Source organism: Gossypium raimondii, chromosome 10 (genome assembly GCF_025698545.1).
Source record: "Gossypium raimondii isolate GPD5lz chromosome 10, ASM2569854v1, whole genome shotgun sequence".
In the NCBI taxonomy this organism is placed as follows: Eukaryota; Viridiplantae; Streptophyta; class Magnoliopsida; order Malvales; family Malvaceae; genus Gossypium; species Gossypium raimondii.
The window spans coordinates 7,657,077-7,672,093 of record NC_068574.1 but is presented as its reverse complement, the minus strand read 5'-3'; the positions used below and the strand labels follow the sequence as shown (position 1 = coordinate 7,672,093).

Sequence of the window (15,017 nt, the reverse complement as noted above, 5' to 3'; positions counted from 1 at the left end):
TGACATCAATATCCCTTCCCAGAAAAGAAAAATTCTCCTTGAATTGAACCAAATCTATTTGATCTTAGAAGAAAGAAAAAAAACCCATTCAATTAGATATGCTTGAATATATCCATTATTATTATTGCTATAGATTGCATTATATATATATATATGAGTAAAAGTTAGGTCATATTAATTAAGTCGACCAAATTGATCATTCATTTGATTAAGTCGATTCAGTTTATAATGAGTTGAGGAGGGATTACGGATAGTAGACCATATATAAGAAGAACAAATATGATAAGAATTTATAATGAGGTTAATATTAAAAAAGACAAAAAACCCTAATATATAAATGCCTATTAAATTTATATATATTTTTAAAATATTCAAACTAAACTCGCATAAAAATATATTACTGAAATCAAACCCAAAAGAACTAAATCCATCATCCAAACCCAAATAATAAGTAATCCAATACCCGAAAAATTAAACCCAAACATAAAACCATCAGTACTCTTCCATTGTCTCCCGAAAGCAAAAAAAAGGTTAAATTATGCTATTCGCCCCTCTATTTTATGAAATTTATGAATTTAATCATTATATTTTAATTTGGTCACTTTCAGTTCTTGTACTTTTAAATTTTTAAATTCTAGTTCTCTTTAAATGATAATTGTTAAATCCGATGCATAAACATATTATCATATGTATAATACCATGTCACTTGTTATTTCAAATTTTTTGTTCAACTGTTATTTTTACATATAACTTACTAAAACCAATTAATGAATGTCATTTACATCAAGATTTAAATTCCAAAATTCAAAACTTCTAGAGACTTTGGATAAGCAATGAGATTGGCTCCAGTGAGATTGAAAACAATAATTGTGGTGAGATTAGTTATTGTAGCGATAAAATTAAAATAATTAGTGAGATATGTGTTTAGATTCAAATGTAACGGTGGTGGTGAAGTGAAAATTAAACATTACCATTAAGGACATTAAATTAAAATAAGTGCTATATATAATAAAAATAATAAAATATTAAAATACATTTATATTAAGTAATAAAATATTAAAAATAATGTTACTATTGAATAATAGTTATGTTTACATTAAAAATAAATAAATTATTGAAATTATATTTATATTGATTAATAAAAAATATTAAAATTATTCCACGTTAAATAATAATTAAATATAAAGTGTGAGGGATAGAAATGAAAAATACCCTCCAATTTGGAGATCCAATGAGTAGATTGGATCCCTTGAGCTCCCGTTGAAAATGGAACACCAGTCCAGTACATTTGTCCACTTAAGTTTGCCGAATGCATTCCTACTAGATCTATGTGAGATTGGAAGAAAACTAAAGTCAACAACTTACGATCCTCTAAAAGAAATTTAGGAAAATTCAACTTCTGTCAAATTTTATTAATTATATATAATTTTAATTAGTGTAATAATAAATTTACCCTTGATGGCAGCATTAAAGTGCTATATAAGCCTTGGAGAGCATATTATTTATTTCTTGCTTGAAATTGTTGGAAAGTTTTATTCTAAAAATTCAATTGTGCATATGCATGTAGAAATTATATATTTAAAACACGGAGTTTAGTTAAAATAACATATAATAGTGAAACGTATATTTTTAGATTAATTAATAATAACACATGAAATATGTATGATATTAAAATTAAAAGAATTACATTTTTCATAGATTAATTTGTGATTAAATGAAATCTAAACACGTTAATACATCATATTAAGAATACCAAATGCTCTACAATTATTTATCATGCTGTTGTCATCAATATTAAGTTAGTGTCGAGTTAACTTGTGGCACCAACTCAATCAACAATGTCATCAATAAGAATTTCTATTTAAAAATAACAAGTATATACGATTGGTGAAGGTAATAAAAGGTATAAAAATATGAAAATAAGACATGGGATCTCTCTCACTCATCTTACCTTCTTTCTTTGTGGCTTTATGGTTCTTGGAGAGCATCTCAAAAGCATGTCACATTTGTCCAGCAAAAACTGGCCGGAGTAGAGCCGAACCCATATCACTTGCTTACTATATGTCTAAACATATCATATAATAAAAATACATAGCTATGATTCAATAAAATAACTTTGTATTATGATTATAGATAAAGGTGACATTTAAAAGAGATGGAAGGTTTAAAAGGGAAGAAGCAAGGATTGAAGTGAGGATTAATGGGAGTTGTGTTTCCCATCATGCGGGTCCAAATAAACTTGGAAGATAAAAACAAGTAGTGTCATAAAAGCTGCAATTTCATGTGACTGTTCTTCCTAGCTTCATTTCTTCTTTCAAAATTTGAAAACATTTTGCTTGCCCGCTTATGACTAATTATGTTTAGTTACTTAAAATCCTTAATAATGATGTTTTTAATTTTATCAATTTAGTTTAATTCTTGATGATTTTTTGTACACAAAAGAAATTAAATTAATTATTTTCCAATTAAATAAAATGAATGGGGTATTTCAAAAGCATCCCTAGCCGCCTGTTCTCACCATTTTTTAATTTGCTGTTTTCGAAGTTGACTAGTCCTCCTACTTGTGAATCTACACGACACAAGTATAATGTTAAAATCTGATTAAAAAAATATATTGGACACAATTTTAAAATAAACCATATATTTGAATAATGATTATGATAATACGTGATACCTTTTTTAAAATATTAAATTAAATTGAAAAGATATATAATTTATTTTCCTTGTTTCCTTCGTCTTCATTTTCCTAGATATTCTGAAGAACCAAATAGACTTTTTCCTTCCATAAATGAAAATATACACAAATTGATTAACCAAACAAAGCTTGGTCAACCAACCAAGTAGCTGACTTTGTCATGCAATCCTGCTCCCACGAATTTGAAACCCCTATACCTAGGGTTTGGAATTTGCTCATAAACAATGTAAAGAATCAAAGACCAAACAAGGAAGAAAAATCCTATTGAAGACAGAATCCTAGAAGTGAGAGATAATTGTAAATGTAATATTAATTATGATTTTTTAAATTTAACTTATTTTTATTTAATATTAAATTTAAAATATCTTTTAATTGGTTCACAAAATTTTCAAGAGACATAATATTTGGGATTTGATTAAATTATATTTTAAGTATCACTCTTTACTAAAAATGTTTTAAATACTTATGTGAGGAAAAATATATAGTTTAGGGGCTGATTTTGCATATGAAATATTTGCTTGATTGAAAAAAAATTTAAGCCTATACATCATGCCATCACTTTTTTAAATATCATATTGTTGGATGGGATTAAGAGATAAATGTTTGCCATAAGATTGAAACTACACTTTTTGAGAAGTAGAGTGATTATAAATGATCCAATATATATTAAAGACACTTTTTACCAAACTTTTTCAATCCCTCTCAATTTTTCAATTTTGAAATTGAGTAAATTGGTCTCTCTAAAAAAAGCAGAGCAATTTAATCCCTATCAATGTAGCACTTCACACCTGACTCGATTGTCGGGTCCGAATGTGTGACACTACATTCGTTGTCAAAACAACTTGAACTAACATATATTTCATGTTCAATACAAACATCAAGCATTCGTCAACTTATACAAAACATTCAATTAGATTAAAAACATTTTCAAGTAATTTTAAACACTTTAGAAACATTTTTAAACAAGTTCTAGGTGTCCAGGGACAATCGAGATTGAATTCGGGTCTCCAAGGGTCAAAACGAGTCATAACAGGGGAGGGACCCTGTTCTGACATACTTGTATCGATAGAAGTCCCTGCTACTAGTCACTTTTGGCTATTGACATAGTTGTACTAGTACATCTATCCACTTGTATCCATAGAAGTTTGCTAGGACCTAAAAATGACCTCAAAGCACACTTAATTTGACTCAAAACAATCCCATTTTAATTCTAAGCAATGTGGAACACCAAATACGTGTTTTAAAATTCATATTTGTCAATCCTAGGGTTTAAGCATACATAATTTATACCAACTAATTTTATGCGAAACCCTTATTCATCCAATAATTATTCCCTAATCAGTTAATCAGTTCTATAATTGAATCATGCAAGATATAAATAAAGCATAATAATTTATCTTAATATTCATACATATGTTAATTGATCAAGTTAATGAAAATATAAATAAAATAATAAAAGAAATAAGATAAAGAGAATGCTCACTAATAAATAATGGAAGTGCAATTCCAAAACAATATCTGCTCATTATCGTCTTCACATTGGAATAGAAAGATCCTGACTAAGCGAACATAAGAGAAACTAAAATAAAAACTAAAGAAAATTGAAAACCTAAATTAAAAATATGAAAGGTTGTTCGACGGCTCCCTAGGGTAATTCCCTGGGTCAACTCCCCTTCTAATAAGATTATAAGGTTGTTTATATAGGCAAAAACTAGGTAAAAATAAAAAAGACTAAAGTGCCCCTTCAATTATAATGTTAATTAAGGTTTTAGATTGGAAAAATACCCTTAATCGTCTTAAAAATCATAGCCGTAGCGCGCAAGAATTTTTAGGCCGCACAGCAGCTTATGTCGTGACATAGGGGATCTGTGTTGCAACACAGGGGTCTGTGTCGTGACATGCACACCCTATTTCGTCTTAGGATTTCTTTTTTGGCTTCAAAGTTCTATGTCACGACACTACCATCGTTCTTTGTATTCTTTGGCCTCAAATGACACTTGACACACTCAACTAACCCATTAGTCATTCCTGAGACTCAAGTTGGCCTAACGGGTTGTCGAAACACTTAAAACATGCAGAAAAATGTTTATTTTGCTAATATTTAGATCTAAGCTACTAATACTGAAAATGTAATAAATAAACATAAAACGACTAGAAAATAAGCTCGTTTAGTGCCACAAAGTACTTAAATTGCCACTACAATTTGTGGCAGCTCATCTGTGAATTGGTTTAAAAGGCTAGAATTGGACTAAATTGAAAAGAAATGTTTACATGTGTTATAGATGCCTGTGTGAACTTAGTAAATGTTAGGATACGATTGGTATCCCAATAGGGTCTTGTGCGCTCTTGTATGGGATTGATTACAGATGTTACCAAGATCCAACATTTGTTGTGGACTCACAAATACATGTGACACAATTTTAGCTTGGACGAGTAACCTAATGTCATTATAATGGTTTAGCTCGGACGGGTAACTTGGCATGTTTATATTAAGCTCGGACGAGCAACTGGTGTGGTGTAGATACCTATGTAGCTGAGTTCGTTTATTAGGGTTCATCGGGTGAAACAATTTATATAAAATAAGAAATTGAAATGGAATGAAATGAACTTGATTATCAAATAGTGAGTTATTAATGAATGGGGCAATAGATAATTCATTTGAGTAAGGCCATTGTTATGTATATGAATGCAATATTCCTTGAACGAGTATGAACTTGAAATTGTTTCCTATTGTGTCATGAATTGGCATATTGAGCACTTGTGGTATTATATGTGGTTTGATTTTAAGCTAATTTTCACCTTATTAATGTTGTGATTTGTCATGTCTAGCCAAACTATGCCAAATTGTGGTAGCTTATTGTATTTAATTGAAAGATAAGGTAAGTTTTGTTTAATTCCTATGAACTTATTAAGAAACTTATATGCTTATCTAGTTTGTTTTCCCTTTTCCTTGTAGATCGTCACCTTGCGGGACTCATCAAATCGGATTATCTCGATGCTTACACTATCCCCGTTTTGGTAGCTATTTGGTCATTTTGAGTCTAGGGTTGTGGCATGTATATAAGTGTCATGGTGTGTATCTTAGTATGTGAATGAGTTTAACACTTGGCCAATTGACTTAACCATTACATAGGATATGATGATTTGGTCATTTGAAACATACTTGTTGTTGGGCATATATGTATGTTTATGCTAATAGATGTGATGGATTATAATTATAGGTATGACATGTGAAATTTCATGGAATGAAGTAGAAATGGTAACTTGGCTAATAGGTGAATGAGATGAAAATATATTTGAACATTTGTAACTTCAAGCATGCTTGTAAAATATGGCCTAACTTTGATGGTTATACTTAAGACTTATATGCCATAGATGTGCATAATATGTACAAGTTTAGGTAAATAAATTGAAATGGTAAGTCTAAATGTGGTATGGAAAAGATAAGTTTTGGTGTTTGGTTAACTTGGATTATTTGTATTCCATGTCGTTGAGTTATTAAGTTTAATTGATGATTAAGTGTTGATTGACTTGTTAATATGTTAAATTTAAATGTTTAAGTTTGTTTAGCATGATGTGGTAAGATTTGAATATAGTAAAAGTGATGATTGTTGAACAAATTGAATGGTTCTTGTTGGAAACAATAGAATAGGAACCAATGGTTCATTTTTACCAAAAATAAGGTCCAAGTCCCGACGACCAACCTACCTTGTCGCAACGTCGGTTGATAGTAAGTGATGTTGCAACATCGAGTGGCTTGAAGTTGTGATGTGACATACTATTTTGGCGACGTCACAACTTGGAAAAGATGACGCCACGATGCCAGCCCAAAACTTTTAAAACTTTGCAACTTGGTCCTAACTCAGAATTAATTGTTTAAACTAAAATGAATGTGGTTAACATTGAATTGTATGTGTAAGTGATTATTTTACTGTGAATTTCATTGTTTGTTGCTCTAGAAACAAACGTCGCATCCTGTAACTTGGGCCCGATGATCGGTTCAGGCGAGGAGTGTTACACATTCTCATTAATAGTTAAAAACAAATATTAGAGGAATTTAAATAATCTAGATGTACCATAAAAATATTTCCTAATCTAAATTCTATAAAAAGAATCCTATTACTATCTATATTTACAACTTTGTACCTATTAGACTCAAATATTAATTTGATCCATTTGTCACAAAGTTGACTAATGCTAAGGAGGTTATGCTTAAAACCATTAACATAAAGCTCATTTTTAGAAATAGTTGAGGAATTTATACCTATGGAACCAATATATTCAATTTTACCTTTGGAATTGTCACCAAATGTACTCTCTACTCCACTTTTTGGCTTTTGTCTTCGGTCATGTGTCTTGGGCATCTGCTATCAAGGTACTATGATGTCTTCCTAAAAGTGTTGACCTTGAACCAATTCTCTCTCTCCTACAAACATAAAGTCAAATCTTGGATTTTGGTACCCAAATTTTCTTAGGTCTTTTAGCATTAGTTTGAACATCTTTTGTTCTTTTGGGATTTCACTTCATTAGGATATCCTCATTTTGAGTTGTGTTAATTCGTTCAAGAATTCACACTCATAGTGAATTTACCCTTATAAGTCACTTTCCCTAGAGAACAAATTTGTCTCTTGATGACCCTTTTTATAAATAAAATTGGGCTTGACAAAGAAATATTCAAATTGACTTTCTTTTTGAAAACTTTAATAGCCCAAACCATCTTTGTCAAAGAAAACCCTTTGTGTTTCAAGCATATCATTTAATCTTTGATGTCTCATTTAGAATTTTGAAAATGAATTATGCAAGTTCATTCTTTTGATTCAAATCATCTATTTGAACTTGCATATCAATCACATTTTTTTCAAAATCGTTTTTGGTCTTATGTTGATGCAATTAGAATGTGGAGAGTTTTAATCTAAAGATCGTTTAAACTTGATATTAGGAGGATGATGCCGCTTTAAGGACCTTCTAGACTTGATCTTGGAAAACAAGTTTAGCCTCATTTATGTTAGTTGAACAAGATCAAAGAGCAACTTTCTTCAAAACTGATGCAGTGTCCTTCAAAAAAATTTCGTGTTCTTCAAATTCTTAAGAGATTTCTTGAGATTTTGGAGAGATCTTCTAGCCTTCAAAATATTCTCTTTAGGATTCAATTTTGAACTTTTGTACTAGTGAAGTTATGAAGTTCTAAAGTAAATAGAGTTTTTTTTTAATATAAACTCTTCCTTTAAATAATCTAAAAAAATTAAATTATTTTATTTATTATTTATCTCATATTAATTTAATTATTTGGAGATAAAATTAATTTATTATTACTTAATTAATTTAATTAAATTTAATTAACGATAATATATTTATTATTTATTATTTATTTAATCCAATCATCACAAATAATATTTAAAAAGAAAAAAAATTAGGGGAAGTCACATAAAAGCTAGGTGACTCCGTTGCATTCATTTAATGGTGAGGTGGGGATAGAGTGCCTTTTTATAAAGAAAATAAGTTCACTAATTTAAGGCCGAAGTCCAAAATTTTTTTGGAAGACTTGAATTAAGTTGTATATTTTTTTAATGGTAAAAATGTAATTTCATCATCTTAATAGCTTATATATTTATAATTTTTAAATGATTAAACCAAAATTTTGTTATTTTTAGGTGGGCAAAATGTAATTTTACCATTACTAATTTAAAATTTTATAAATTATAAAGGGACCTAAATGAATTTTTTTTATTCTAAGGAGTCGGGGCCCCTTCCACCCCTTGGCTCCTCCACTATACTAATTAATAAAAAAAAACATTTTTACTGTAAATCTCAAATGCAGATGTACCACTCTCTAACTCAAGCTAGCAACGATCCCAATCAAATGGTGCTATATTCTATACTCAAAGGCATATGTGGTGACAATATCGATAAATTGTATCTATCACCTAGCTCAACTATCAATTTTGTAATTCATTCAACCATTACCAATAGGCATAATTATCAAAAATATCATCAACGTTTATGAGTTTTAAGGTTTGAGCCATTAATCTTCTTTTTTTTTTAATTGATACCCTCAACGTTACGATTTTTTCAAAAATTGGTCCAATTTTAACGTTAAATGTGAATTGACCGTTAATCAAACTGCTGGTCAACGAAGTAAACTATGTGACATGCCACATAAGCACACGACGTCGTAAATTACATCATATACAAAAAATTTTGTTTAATAAATTTTTTTCATTTTGTTTTTTCTTCTCTTTCCCTCTTCCACTATAGCTGTTCTCTCCTGTGTCCAACCCCTACCTCCACCACCTTCCCTCCCACTCCTCCCTGTCCCAACCCCCACCACCGCCTTTTTCCCTCAAATGTATCATCAACATCTCTCTCTCTCTCTCTGGTTTGTGCTCTTTTGCATCCGCTTTTTTCTTCTTCTTCCTTTACAAATTGATGATATTTTCTACAGAAATTGCAATTCTTTGATCATGATTTTTTTGCTTTTCTTATATTTGATTCTACTGAAGTTCTTAGCTTAAAAGTCTGGGTTTTATTTATTAATTTATTTATTTCAAGTTGTTATTGGTTTTGTTTGGTTCTGAGGTTTATCTTGATTGCTCGAGTCCTTACCTTGGCTGCTTTGTCTTTCTTGAACTTAAATATTTCCAATAATTTTTTTTTTTGTAAATTACAGTACCAAATTGCTGCAACTTTAAAGATACTAAAATTCTTTGTTTGCTTTATTTCTGCTAATTTTTCTTTTCTTTTTGTTTTTGGGTGAAGTTCATGTACGGAAACACAGTTCCAATGTTTCTCTAAAAAGGTTACATGTGATAGTAAAGCATTAGTAAGAACAAGAATTTGCTTTGATATTATCTTTAACAAATAGCAACCATGGGTTTTCTTGCAAAAGATTTGAATTTTTTTGTGTGTGTGGCAATAAGCTTAAGCATCAAGACTCCATTTTTGAATTTTTTCCCCATAAATATTCCAAAATATACTATTAAAAGTGAACTTCAAATTTTTTGTTAGATGTTAGTATTTTGATGAGATTTCAGGGTTATTATATTTATTCTAGAAGAATAGAGTTGTTATGGACGCATGTTGTTCTCATCTATTTTGTAGATTTGCAAATCTGGTATTTGGTTTTTTCATCCTTTGTGGGTACGGCGAATGGGTTGTTTTTTTATTTGGGTGAAATCAAGATTATGGAGCAGCTTAGGCTTAGGTTTCAATTCTTTACAAGTGCAATGCAATTTAATCTCATGCCTGAGAATCAACTGTTGAGTCCCAATGCAACACTGGTGAAGAAACTTCGTGATGCAATTCATCAACTGAAGCTTAGATATGGACTTAGGCTCCTTTTGGATGCAAAATCAGCCATGGTGAGATGGAATGTTGAGGGAATATTCTTTTTCATTGCAAACATTTGATGTTTGGATAAACAATGGTGAGGTGCAGTTGAAAATTTCAACCTCACTGCCAGCCTCATTTTGGACCGGAGCTAAAAGCTCCAGTCTATACACAGTGGGCAGTCAACTTTTTTAGCAGACAAAAATGCCCATATTTTTATTTATTATTTTACCATTTTATCCTTGAAAGTTAAAGTAAATTCTTTCCCAACCTTATTTGTTTTCAGATTTGGGAACTTCACAGACGTTTTGTTTTTCATTGAGGTTAGGTTCCCTCATTTCTATGCCAGAAATTTACTTCTCCTGACTTCCTCACCAAGAACAGAGATAAATCCTTTGAATCTAAGGTAACCCATCTAAATATTCTCCTAAGATTCAAACTTTTTCTATCTTTGCTTCTATCGTTCATTGATTTTAACTCAATGCTTCCACCAGTTGTTTGAATTATTGTTTTCTGTTTACATGATTATCATGCCTAGATCTGATTTAAAAGTTTTATTTTTTTTATCCCAACTGAAGAGCTAGAGTTGGTTAGTTATCTATTGTATTGATTGGGTTCTTGTGATTTGTTGTGTTCTACTTGATTTTATTTCATCGTTTTTAGCTTGAAAGCTAGGATATTTGGGTGAATAAAGACTTGAATTTGAGCATTGAGCTTGGTTTTTAGATATAAAACAACATTGGGTTGCTTTGCTTTTCGTGAATGAATAGCTATGGGTGGTCTTGATTGTGAAGCAATTGGCTGCTCGGTACTTGAATACATTGTTTAAGCTTGAAAGTTAGGATTTTGGTGTAAGTGTTAATCGCTTTTTTCTTCTTAACTATTTAGTTATTTATTTTAAATAAAAGCAACAAAATTGGTTTGCTTAGGAATTTAGGAATTTTGCTACTGAAATTGAGCAGGAGTTTAGGAATTTTGGAAGAAAATAGTGTGAAACAAAATAGGTTTGATACTTGTGAAGCTTTCAATAACTCTAAAAAGAAACTGATGTTTCGTCTAATTCATGTAAAAACATGGTGTCATTCACTAAGGTTGTTTCCACAACTGGAAACCATGTATTATAATTTCACCCGTGAAGCTTACGTGTAAAATAAAAGATTCATGGTCTTTCTTGTCAAAATGATGAAAATAGGAATTGACTCCATTGAATTTAAAAAAAAAACTATCAAACTTATATATTGTCAAGGTTGCATTTCCTAAAAGCAATGGAATTTGTTGTTGACATGAATTTGACAAAATTTCCAAAATTGAGGTTAAGAAGCTGGAATTGCAGAGATGTGAGTAGAATTGGAGAGATGACATATATTAATTGGGTCCATTTTTGAGAAAGGTGTATATCTTGGACATAATGTAGCATCAACAGATTCTCAAGTGAACTCCTCAGCTTTCATCTTAAATAAACAATTTTTGTATATATCTTCAGTTTATTAAGGAGAAAATAGTTAAAGAATAATGGGACTATACACACTAAAAATTGTATTCTTATGTGTCATTGTTTTTTTACTGTTAACTTTTTATTTGTGTCGATGCTTGCTGTTTGTTGCCAAGTGTTATTTTCCTGATTTGGATGAGTTTTCTGCTGGTTATCGATATAGTACTCTTCAATCTTTGCATGTACTCTCCAATTTAAAACTAGAGCTAAGCAGCTTATTGCTTATTTATCCTAATGTTTCCCTTTTTTTGATTTCGCTTCAAGCAGCACAACGATGGTTGTTCCTTGAATCTGCTAGTGATTATTGTCTCTTCTTTATTTATTCTAATGTTTCCCCCCTTTTTTTTAATGTCTGCAGTGACAAGAGCAACTATCTAAATCCATCCAAAAGCAAGAGGTAGTTTAATGTCTCTAAAAATGCCTTTATTCATTTAATGTTCATCTTATGGCTTTCATCCATTCATGATGTATTATTCTTATTTTTTATGAAACTATATTATTATATCTAATTATATATTTATGGTTTTATGTCGATTGACATTTAAAATCAAAATAATAATACTAGATGGTAAAGACACGAAATTTTGTGGAGGGAGATAGTACCTTAGCAATAAAAGCTATTTGGGATGATGAGCTGACGTTGATATTTTGTGAACTTTGCATGAATGAAGTCAATGCTGGTAATAGACCGACAACTCATCTAAACTCAAAAGAATGGGAAAATGTCATTGCTATTTTTCAAGAAAAAACACAAAAAAAAAATTATGAAAAACCTCAATTGAAAAATAAGTGGGATACATTAAAAAAAATGGAGGTTATGGAGGGAGTTGCTTAAGGAATCTACGGGTATTGGATGGTGTCCATCTAAAAAGACGGTCGATGCTATTGAAGAATTGTGGGCTGAAAAAATACAGGTTAGCATTAACTTTATCACCAATTTAATTCATAAAGTTTATTGAAATTAATAATTTACAATTATAAAAATCTTAGTATAAGATTTAACATTTAACATGTTATATAGGAAAATCCTAATTTTAAAGGATTTAAGAAGAAATGAATTGAACCACAATTGAATGAGTTAATGTGGCAAATGTTTGGTGGCATTGTAGCCACTAGAGAGAATGCATGGGCACCTTCATCTGGTGTTCTTCCAAGTGGGGTTCCTATGGGAGATGATACACCTAATGAGGGATTTGGTGATTTAGATGAACATAGTAATGAAAATGAAGATATTCCTCCTAGTGAGGTACCATCAAACCCTTCTCATGAAACTCCTAATCGAAGAAAGCAAACACTTGGGGTTGTACACGGTAAAGGAAAAAAATCAAGTTCAAGTAGAAAATCATCAAGAAATACATTAACTACTCATATTGAGAAATTGTGTGAGAGTATGGCTAGTCCAAGGAAGTTAGTGAATGAAATTATTTTTCCTCACTCTCAATATACTATTTCAAATGCAATGGATGCTTTGCGTGCTTTGGGAGATGAAATTCCAAAAAAAGATGAACTGTACTATTTTGCCATCAAAATGTTCCAAATACAGGTGAAACGAGAAGTGTTTTTGAACTTAGATCCATATGATAGGGTTTGGTGGCTTCGACGTGAGTATGCTGAACAAAATCCAATTGCATCATTTTCATTCTTGGTAGCAACATCCTCATTTCCCTTCCAACCATACACATCAACCACCTCCACCATAAGCTCCTTAGAATTATTATTGTAATATAACTATATTACTTTTTTATATGTAAAACTAATGTAAGATATTTTTTATGTTTGATATTTTTATGCTATGGTTTTAATCAAGTTTCCGTGTTATATAGAATGTCATGAAATATTAATTTATTTTCATTTGATTACTTTTTCAAGTTATGGATGAATTTAACAATATTTATAATAGTTTTGATATGAATTATGATACCCCTGAATTAAGTGAAGAAGCTCAACTAAGAATAGCCACAATTGTTACCCAAGTTGAGCACAACAATTATCATGAAGAGGAAGAATATGTGTTAAGCAGTGTATTGATACACCATGAAACTTATTTCACTATGCAACCGCGTATGGATTCAAATTATACAGGTCAAATGTGGGTGGATGAAGTATTAAATGGGCATGATGATCGTTGCATGAATAGTTTTAGGATGCCAAAAAATATATTTCACAGCTTGTTGCATGATTTGCAAACAAATTATGGCTTAAAGCCTGGGAAAGTATCGGCGATGGAAAAGTTAGCATTATCATTGTACATTCTTGGAAATAGAGAATCAAATTCAAATGCAACAGAGCGATTTCAACGATCTGGGGAAACTGTTAGTCAATTTTTTACTGATATGTTGCATATATTTGCTCGAATGGGAATAGACACGATTAAACCCACTGAATGTCAATTCGAGGAAATACCGAACCATATTCGACATGATACAAGATATTGGCCTCACTTTAAGGTAAAATTTACATAATCTTTATATTTTTAAAATATAAATTATTTCTAACTTTTATCTCATTGCTTGTATTTATTTTAAAGGATTGTATTGGGGCCATAGATGGAACACACATAAAAGCATGCATTTCGCCTTCTTGTCAAATACCTTATATCAGACGGAAAGGTGAACCAACTCAAAATATTATGGCAGTTTGTGACTTCAACATGTGCTTTATTTTGCATTTCCGGTTGGGAAGGAACAAGACATGATAGTAGAATTTTTTGCAAGCACTTAGAAAACAAGAGTTAAAGTTTCCACACCCTCCACTAGGTTGAACTTTAATTTTTAATTAATTTTACATAAAAATATTAAAATTTTAATTTATTTTAAACTTGATATTATGTTTTACTTTTTGTAGGAAAATATTATCTTGTGGATTCGGGATATCCACAAATGGCGTGTTTTCTAGGTCCATATAGGGGGAACGATATCATTTACCTGATTTTTGTCGAGGTAATCATCAAGTATCTGGAAAAAAAGAAATCTTTAATCATGCCCATTCTTCGTTACGCTCTGTGATTGAACGAACATTTGAAGTGTGGAAAAAAAATGGCCAATATTAAGAGATATTCCAAGTTATTCATTCAACAAGCAAGTTTTAATAGTTATTGCAACAATGGTTTTGCATAATTAGATTCGAAGACATGCTTGGTCAAATGATGATGATTTTCGAAAATTTGAGAATATACCCGACATGCCAGTCTCTTCAAGCTAGTTTGACAGAGGTAAATCGAGTTCTTCTAACAGAGAAAGTGACCTTGAAATCACGATGTTAAGGGAAACCATTGCAACTAGTTTAATGAATCCATATTTGTAAAAACATTTTGTATCATAACCTAATTTCTAGTAATAATGAAACTTGTTATGTCTTATGTTACTATATTTTTTTTATTAAAATCATCCGTTTAGATACTTCAAAATTGGATCCAAGTATAATGTTACTATTTGTGAAAATAATATCTATCATTGTTATAAAAATATTTAACTATAAAAATTAAAATAATTATCATTTTATCTA

The 15,017-nt window shown here is 30.5% G+C and overlaps 1 long non-coding RNA gene across 2 annotated transcripts; it reads left to right on the top strand.

Annotated features, from left to right (window-relative positions):
- Nucleotides 1-8,934: 8,934 nt before the first annotated feature.
- Nucleotides 8,935-13,330, top strand: LOC105778547 (uncharacterized). 2 transcript variants are annotated; one of them, XR_008189794.1, is made up of 5 exons: nt 8,935-9,071; nt 9,794-10,053; nt 10,308-10,427; nt 11,872-11,910; nt 13,057-13,330. It is a non-coding gene; the product is annotated as an uncharacterized LOC105778547 (long non-coding RNA). The 2 variants fall into 2 exon arrangements; XR_008189793.1 differs by lacking the exon at nt 13,057-13,330 and having other exon boundaries at nt 11,872-12,151.
- The last annotated feature ends 1,687 nt before the right edge of the window (nt 13,331-15,017 follow it).